Source organism: Micromys minutus (genome assembly GCF_963924665.1).
Source record: "Micromys minutus genome assembly, chromosome: 24".
Taxonomy (NCBI): Eukaryota; Metazoa; Chordata; class Mammalia; order Rodentia; family Muridae; genus Micromys; species Micromys minutus.
The window spans coordinates 31,384,408-31,393,628 of record NC_137959.1 but is presented as its reverse complement, the minus strand read 5'-3'; positions in this window follow the sequence as shown (position 1 = coordinate 31,393,628).

Sequence of the window (9,221 nt, the reverse complement as noted above, 5' to 3'; positions counted from 1 at the left end):
ACTGTATGAACTTACTATATTTATAATATATGTGTTATACATAATTTACACATTTTATATAATATATAGTATACACACATATATACTACCCCTTTCAACTCCATATCTGTTGTACATATTTTTTCACACTTCATAGACACAAAACCTCATGTATGTGCTTGCATGCATATGTTTATGTGTTTCTCTGTGTATATATATATGGGTATATATATATATCATGCTTATATATACATGCATTTTTGTGTATCCTTGTATGCATATTGTATATTGTAAATTGTACATGCCTGCCTGTATATAATGTGTACTCTGCATGCATATGAGCATGCATGTGGAATGTATGCATGTGTGTACTGTGGGACAAGGAAGGTTCTATAAAATGTTTCTCCATTATATAACCCATCTACACTAGACTTTACTGTCTATTTTACTGAAACCATGAATGAGGTTGGTCAAGGCTGGTGTGTTCCATGTTTATATTGTATGAAGTATTTTTTTATTCCCTTTTAAAATTGAAAATCATGTTTTTATTCCAAAAGACTGGGTAGGACGGTATTTTAAAATAATTCTAGTCGTTTAAATGGGAGGCCCTGGAAAGCAAAGGAAAGAGTTCCATCTATGATCCCAATCTACTCTCTGGCCCAGAGCCCAACGCATCTTCATAGCTGGAGAATGGATACCGTTTCATTCACGTTAAGCCTTGCCGCTCTGTAGTTTGTTCAGAGACAAGCTAACAAGTGGCAGTGGCTGTGTTGCCCTTAGTCATATGTCTCCTTCCCTTGAATGAGCTATTTCAGCTGCATTACTGCCATTTAAAGGTAGCCCCGCGCTTGCACTCATACCTTCAGGGACGACAGAAGGCATGTTGGATCTCTCCTACAGGGCTGTGCCTCTCCCATTAGTGAGTTATCCAGAGGAATGGTCCCAACTGTTTGTGAAGACATTCACAACAACAACAACAACAGCAGCAACAACAAAGCCATACAGCGCACTTCCTCTGACGCCCACACTTTGTTTCCGCTTCTCTTCATGGTGATCTTGTCCAACCATGCTAAGATTTTCTCAGGTTTTTAAAAATCAATTGATAAAGCACCTGTCAGGAAAATTGGAGGGGGAATTGACCAGGCTTGCTGCCTAGAAACCTAGCAGCCAGTGCTCACCCTCAGACCCCAGCACCCCGGCCTGTGGCTGCTTCCCTGCACCCAGGTGGCAAACATACAATCTAACAGTTGAAAGCAAATATATGTTGTAACAGTTGTAAGCGGGCAGAAACATTAGCTCAGAGTTTAGCGTGGACACTGTTTTAAGCAGAAGCTTCACGTGGGGTATGTATGTGTGCTTACAGAGGTCAGATGAGGGACAGCATTGAATCCCTTGGATCTGGAGTCACAGGCAGTTGTGAGCCACCTAATAGACATAGGGGAACTGAACTCAACCACTGAACTTTCTCTGTACCCCTCCTCCTTATGTTTGGAGACAGGTCTCTTAAAGGACTTGGAGTTCACCTATTCGTCTAGACTGGCTGGTCAGAATGCCTAATCCGATCCCTCTCTCCCCATCCCTACTCCACTGCTGGGATTACAGGTGCTGCTGGGCCTAGCTTTTTACGTGGGTCCTGGAGAATCTACCTGACGTGTTCAGGCTTACGTGGCGAGCACTTTAATGACTAAACCATCTTCCCATCTTGACATGGTATTTTGTGATAAACTTCGAAACCAAGTTTTCATTTTTATTCTCCTTGAATGAAGGTAAGTGTGCTTTCCCTTATGGAGATGATGGGACATGTCATAAGATTCATAGGCGTTACCATTTCCTGTACTAATCGTCCCTTCATTAGCAATGATATACCAATTATAAATACACAGACTCACCAGTGTTACTAGAAATCAGATACAGAATACCAAGCAAGAAGCTTGTGCACAGTAGGTGCTCAGTGGCCACTATGTTGCCATAAGTATGTATTACATTATACAACATTTATTAAATATAATAAGTGTTATATTTAATAGCCAACCAAAATGCAGAGTAGAGGAGCCCAGTCTTAGCAGATACATCTACAGTACAACTCCTGCACCCGAGGCTCAGGGATCATGAAGAAGAGGAAGCAAAAAGCCTGTGTCTCCCAACAATGTCAGAAGCTCTACCTATAAAGTCTCACCCACACGACTGACAAGCCAGTTGCTGAAGGAGGACAACATATAGACATGCTAATGTGGACTGCAGGAGGGCAAGCCTAGGCAACCTCAACCCTACACAAAGAACTACAGGCAACCAAGGAACCCCGAGAGCAAGAGAAATAGTCCTCCTAGGGAAGAGCACACCAAAGGATTACCTAATGCCAAATGGTCAGTCCTGCAAACATGCATACAGATAACATTGTACAGACCAATCAAGTTATTTTTAAATGTTAGAATACACACACACACACACACACACACACACACACACACACACACACACACATGTACATACTCCCCAGTCCCTCACAAATATTCATGTAATAACAATGAATGAAAAAGCGGCTTTGAGTTTGAAAGAACAAGGAGGAGTCGATAGGATTTGGAGGGCGGAAAACTGAGGGAGAAATCACATAATCATATCATAATCTTGTAATTAAATAATTTAAAATATCATCACACACAGTTATTCATTCTAACTCTCCAGATCTTCTGGTGTGGGTATATATTCTTTATTGTTAAATGTCTATACCACAAAAAATGTTCATTGTAATGGTTCTAAGTACCTTAGAGTCTTAAAGGAAGTACTTAGGATTATTAATTCATTGGCTGTGTGGAATTCCCAATTTTGTCTCCCTTGCTAATCAGTGAATTACTGGGATGCATAATAATGTCACATGTCAAGTCTGATAAAACAAGGACGACACCTAACACAGCACTCAGACATGGCTTCTCTGTTGAAGATCTGGACTATAGCTGGCGGCACTGTTGGGAGATGGTGAAAACTGCAGGGCGTGGCCTGTGGGAAGAAGTAGGTGTGGACGCATGGCTTTGAAGAGTATATTGGGACCCTGGTCCTGGTTATTTCCTAAGTGCTGTGAATGAACAGCTTTGTCCTACCATGCCCTCTCACAATGGTGTTCTACCCTCTACTTGTCCCAAAGTCAAGGCATCCTGTAACCATGCACTGGGTTCCCTGAAACCATGAGCCAAACATAGACCCTTCTTCCCTTGAGGCTGACTGGAGGGAGAGGAAGCTGATAAACGCAGGCTCCAGGAGTCGCCCTCAGCCTCTCATACACATTACTGTGTTCCCCCTGCTTGCTAAACTACTTTAGAGAAGTAAGTGACAGGTGCCTTTGAATTCAGCAGGTAAATCTAGGGCCTTGATCTTTGCCTATGACTTATATTTCAGAGAGGAAACCGAAAGATACTCTGTTGCCCCACCCATAGGAAGACAGTCCACCCTGGGTAGAAGCAGACAGGGATGGGATAGGAATAAGGTTGAATCACCCTTAACTCCATCCTTATTCCTCTGTGGACCTGTGATGCTGGGGAGGGAGCTGGGTGAATGAGTCACTTAGTACTAACCGAGGAAAGAAAGTATTTAGGAGAAGACCTGTTAAGTGGACCAGGGATGATGCTCTTTAGCTGCTGGACAGGAAGAGCTGTGATACACGGAAGACCAGTCCAAGGTTTTCAGCATAAAAGAGACACAATGAGAACGTGAGCGAAAGAAAATTACCGCCAGCGAATGCAATAAACTTGAAGGAGAAGGGATGTAGGGTAGAAAGACCAGCTGAGAGACAGCCCAGGAGACCCACAGGACAGATGGTTAGAACTAGAGGAGGGACTCCAGGGACATCCAGGACAATGGATACAAAAGTCAAGTAGAAGCTGGGACTATCAGCTTATGCTTGTAATTCTAGTACTTGAGGGTCAGAGGCAGGAGGATTACTGTGAGTTATAGGCCCAGCCTGGGCTATGTGGTGAGTTGCAGATCAAAATGGGCTGTATAGCAAGACCTTGTTTCAACCCAACTGCCAGAGTCCAACCTCCATGACTGACAGGATGAGGTAGCCTCTCGTGAAAGGGTACAGTGAAGCCTCAAGGACAAGAGAATTTGTGTGTGGCTGGGAGAAATATGGACACAGATCATGAAACTCTGACAAAATGCATGAGAACCTTGTCTGGGGACCTGAAGTGAGAGTTGAGACTTACAATCCCGGCAGAGCGTGGTGGGTTAAGATCACAGGCACACAAAATTCGAAGGGAGAGCAGGCAGAGGCAGCTCAAGAATGATAAAGACAGAAAGACAATGAGGAAGGAAAACAGAAGAGACAAAGTCATAGACAGAAGAGCCGAGGGCTGTGTGCCCTGGATGGAATGGAGGAGAGTGAGGAAGGTAACACAAAGAAGGGAAGATGAGCCCAAAGGAGAGGTCACACATTCAGCCCCGGCACCCAGGAGGAAGCTGCTTCCGTATAGCAGATGAGGGAGAGCAGGAAAGGACATTCACAAGGAAACACAGAAATGTGGGTGATGTGAAGGCGATAGGAGAGAGATGAAGTGCATCTCAAACTGTAGAAGGACCCAGGGAAAGCTTATTTGGGATGAAGGGGCCAATGTTCACAGAACACAGGAGGCAATGGAGGAGAGACGAAAGAGTATCTGCCTGACTCAGCTGGGCAGAGGGCTACCGAGGGTCCCAGAAGGGTTGGGCTTTGTAAGGATTGCTCCAGCCCTTAATGAAGGGGATGATGAGGAAGCCTGCAGACATGGAGGAAGAATGGAGGATGGATAATGACTTATGAGGGAAGGCCATCTCCAGCAAGCAGTTGGGGTGTAGGTAGTGCAGACGTTCTAAGAAGGAGGAGGGTGGTATCATCAGACATGGGATCAGGGGACGGAAAGCAAAATCTACCGAGCAGGTGGGAAGGCCAAATGATACAGCAGATTAATTGACTTGGCTTTATGACTTTATACTCCACTAGGTGGTGGGGCAGGGAATATACATATGTGTATGATATATATATATATCATATATATATCACATCTATACATATATGAATTTATTTCACACACATATATGTGTATGTATGTATGTATGTATGTATGTATGTATGTATGTATGTATGTATGAACATGGGGTCAGAAGAAGAACTGCTGTTAGAGAAGAGGAAGGTGACTAGAAGGTGTATGCAGTGGGTCATGGTAGCAAATAAGTCACATCAGGTCAAAGTCAAGGTCACTTAGAGGACCAAGAAAATACTGCCCACCATAGTAGTCTCCAAGGTGTCCTGCTCAGAACTTCTTTTAAAGATAACACATTCAGGCCAGATCTTGTAATGCTTGTCTGTTTTCTAGCATGGAAGAGGCAGACACAAGAGGATTCCAAGTTCTAGGCTGGTCTGGAGGGTTGTAAATCTCCAGAGAAGCCCTGCCACAAAACGCAAGCCATAACACAGCCAGCTCTCCAAACAGCCAATCGCCAGCCTCCAGCTGTGTTGAGCGCCTCTGAATGCTTGCCTATGATATTTTTTCTAGGCCATAGTGGTCAGACAGTGACCAAGCTGCTGTCTTTACTCCAGACACTGCTGTTTCTTTTCCAGGTAAGATTTGTGCAGGGACATCTCAGCGGCTTGGCTGAGATGTTTCTCTGAAGAGCTCAAGGCCCGAGTTTGTCCTACCCAGGTCTCCTTTCCTGGTCATCTTTGCACAGGTGCAGGAACTTCCTGGCCCTCTGCAGGCTCTAAGGAGGGACGGTCTATTTGTGCTACTTTATATTTCATAGGCATTCCTCACAGGCCCTTGTAGATCTAATTCTGTCCCAGCTTCTGCTTTGGAGGAGCCTTGAAATGGCGCAACCAGTACAGCTATTATTAGTGGAGAGCCTGGTGGCTGGAATGTGTGTGTACTGAGGTAGGGCCTCAGCTATGTGAAACTAATATGATTCTCTTTTTGAAATAATTACAGACTTACAGTAAGCAAAGATAATAAAGTCCTCCGGGGTCCTCCACCCAGTTTCCTCCAATGGTAACATCTTATACAATTCTATTATGACATTAAAACCAAGGCACTGGCATTGACATAATACTGTTGCTCAGTTTATATGATTCTGTGCAATTAGGTTCTCATGTCTCTGGCCACCTCATAGTTATCGATCATATAAAAGCCACTAAAGTAACAGGTTTTTTTTTTTCTCTCCCAAGCCAGCAACCTCTATAAACTAAAGACACAGAGAATGCTTAAATAAGGCTTTAGGCACTAAGACAGGTAGGCAATAGGAGATGTCTACTTAGGAAAAAGCAAACTATCTATACATCTATCCATCCATCCATCCACCCACCCACCCACCCACCCACCCATCCATCCATCCATCCATCCATCCATCCACCCACCCACCCATCCATCCATCCATCCATCCATCCATCCACCCATCCATCCACCCACCCACCCACCCACCCACCCCCCCCACACACACACATACATACATACATACATACATACATACATCTATTCATCCATTCATTCACCTATCCATCCATGTTTCCACTCACCCTTTCATCATGAATCTGTGATTGCATGTATGCATCCATCAATGCATATATTGATCCGCACACACGTGCAAGCATTCATCCATGTTGCAAGCATATATCCATTTATCTATCTGTACACCCGTTCTTGCTCAGCCTTTTCTAAGTGTCAGGAGTTCTACTTAGATTCTACTACATTGAAATCCTGTTATCAACATGGCGGCTGCAGCTCTCACACATCTGTTTGGGTTTGGATGCATTCAGTAACTGGGGCACACTGTTGTTTGGTGATGGGGAAAGAGGTATACAGAGAAGTTCCTGGGATCATTTCCACATTGGCAGCATTTCAACTGATAGCAGCCTTCTGCTCAATAGCCAGGATCAGGCCTTTTTATGAGTCATTGTAAAGTGTTAAGTGCATTGACATATACTTCATAAATGCTAAATAATAACAAGTCAGTGAACCCAGAAGTATTGGATTCAGTATTCGAGACATTAAATCCAAGTTATGCTGTTCTAGAAGGCAGGCAAACAAATAAATCAACCCCAAATCAAATAAAGCCACATCCATCCCAGCCAGCAGTGGGTGTTGTCTGGAATGTTCTTTACGGGTGAGTGGCTCTCTCATGAATGGGCACTTGTTAGTATTTTACCTGACAGATCACCCACAACGCCTTGCCTGTAATTTGGAAGAAGAGTTTTATATCCATTCCACAGCAGACAACAGTGACACTATATTCTTAAGGCTCCATTTCCCTTTATTTGATGCCAGAAAATCATATCTGCTGAAGCCCTGGAGAAGAGCAACTGTCACCCCACTGAGCAATTAGACAGATCTTGGTGGGGAGTCTCTGTAGGCAGCACTGGGAGACAGTGTTTGTATTTCAAAGCCAGGATTTAGTTTCCCTCTAAGATGTGAGTCTCTTTAGGGGTCCTTGTGATTCCTTGAGGCACACAACGTGCAGAGCTTGCAATGCCACATAATCCTGCGTTGGCAGCAGAAACTGACCGTGGTACGGCCTCAGTGCTTTCCTGATTCTCTCTAGAGTTCTAACTGTGGCTCGTCGCAGTTCGATTTTGAGATCTGTCAACACCATTTCTTTTCTCTAGGAACCCATCTTGGGTCTAAAAACACACCCAATTCACCTCAACACATATCTTCTTAGGCATATTACAGTGGTGGTCCCTTTGGGGGCAAAGCTCAACTTGGTGTGGCCAAAGGCTGACCTCAGAGCAGATCCTGATATGGAAGATATCAGAAAGCAGCTGACACGATCACATTAGGAATAGCAGATGGGAAGAGGTACCATTCCACAATAGTCATTTCTAGAAGTTTAATCTCATTCATTGAATGAGAAGCAGGCAGGGAGAAGAAAGCCAGAGAAGCACCCCCAATGCTCAGGCCCAGCAGAGAAAGCATTGCCTGGAAGATCACACCCCCAGGGATGTCACCAGGCTCCGGGATCACGGGGCAAAACCTCCGTCAGATGTGGAACTTGCTAATTCTATTTCTTGAAATGCAAAGGTGAGCCCGGCTCATCACAGCTGCAGGGTGCATACCCAGCTCACATGTCTCACAGCTTTGGGTGCAAATACATCATGTTAGTAGTCCCTTCACATACTATGGCTTGTCTCAACCACCCAGCAGTGTGCCAGATGGCATACTTCTTTAACCTCAAAGATCCCAACTGGGGGTATGTGGGACATGGGTCAAGGAATGACATTTATAGCAAGCCCTGCTGTGATGGAGGGGATGGGGTTGGGCTGTCCATCACACTTTGGGAACCGTTGCTTTCTTTTCCAATTCTCATGGGTGAATCACATTAAAGCTCAAGCAAACATGTTCAAAACAGTTTCCTTCAACACTTTGCTTTTTGCAGGCGAACGAATCGAGAGGTCATGTACTCGTCACAATGTCACCCAGCCAACGACAAACAGAAAGAATTCCAAAGTAACAGCTAACCCTAGCTTCCTCCGCAGCCACCATGCTCTTTTATCTGGTGGATTTCTTGTCCTTCACATCTGGCATGTCCATTCACATAAGTGGAAACCAGGATATATTTGCATTATCTTCTCTATGATTATGATATCTAAAATGAAATTATAACCGTGCGATCACTTCTCTATTCCTTGGAACAGCTAGCGGGAGTTTTCATGTTGCCAAGATGAATATTAGGAAAAATGAATTCTCAGAGTAGCTTCACTTACCTTCTTAAGATATGCCCCAAAGACGACAGCAGGAACTTGCCCAAGCACAATGACCGAGTCGCCAAACCAGTGCCTACAATAAAGCAAAAAGTAAAAGTTATCCAATAAAATAACTTCGTTTTTACACACGTTGACCGCACTGCAGTAAAGCTAGTTTAAAGGGTTGTAAGGCCACCCTTCATCTTTGAGTCAACAACTCCAGTTAGATCATGTGGTCATTGTTCATTTAAAACATACCTATGGTTCTCTGTATAGTCCAGATGTATCTTGAAAATTTTAAAAATCGCATTTAATTAAGTGTGTGTGTTTGCACGCACAAACACACATGGGGCACGTGTAGAGGTGAGAGGATAACCTTTCAGGAGTTGGTACCTTCCTCTCTGTGTGTGGGCCCTGGGATTGAACTCAGTTCATCAGGTTGACAGCAAGTATCTTGACCTACTAAGCCCTCTTCGTAGGCCCAAGATGTTTCTTTACTATGACTCTGTGAAGATTAATTCATGGCTATGATTCTGAACTGTAA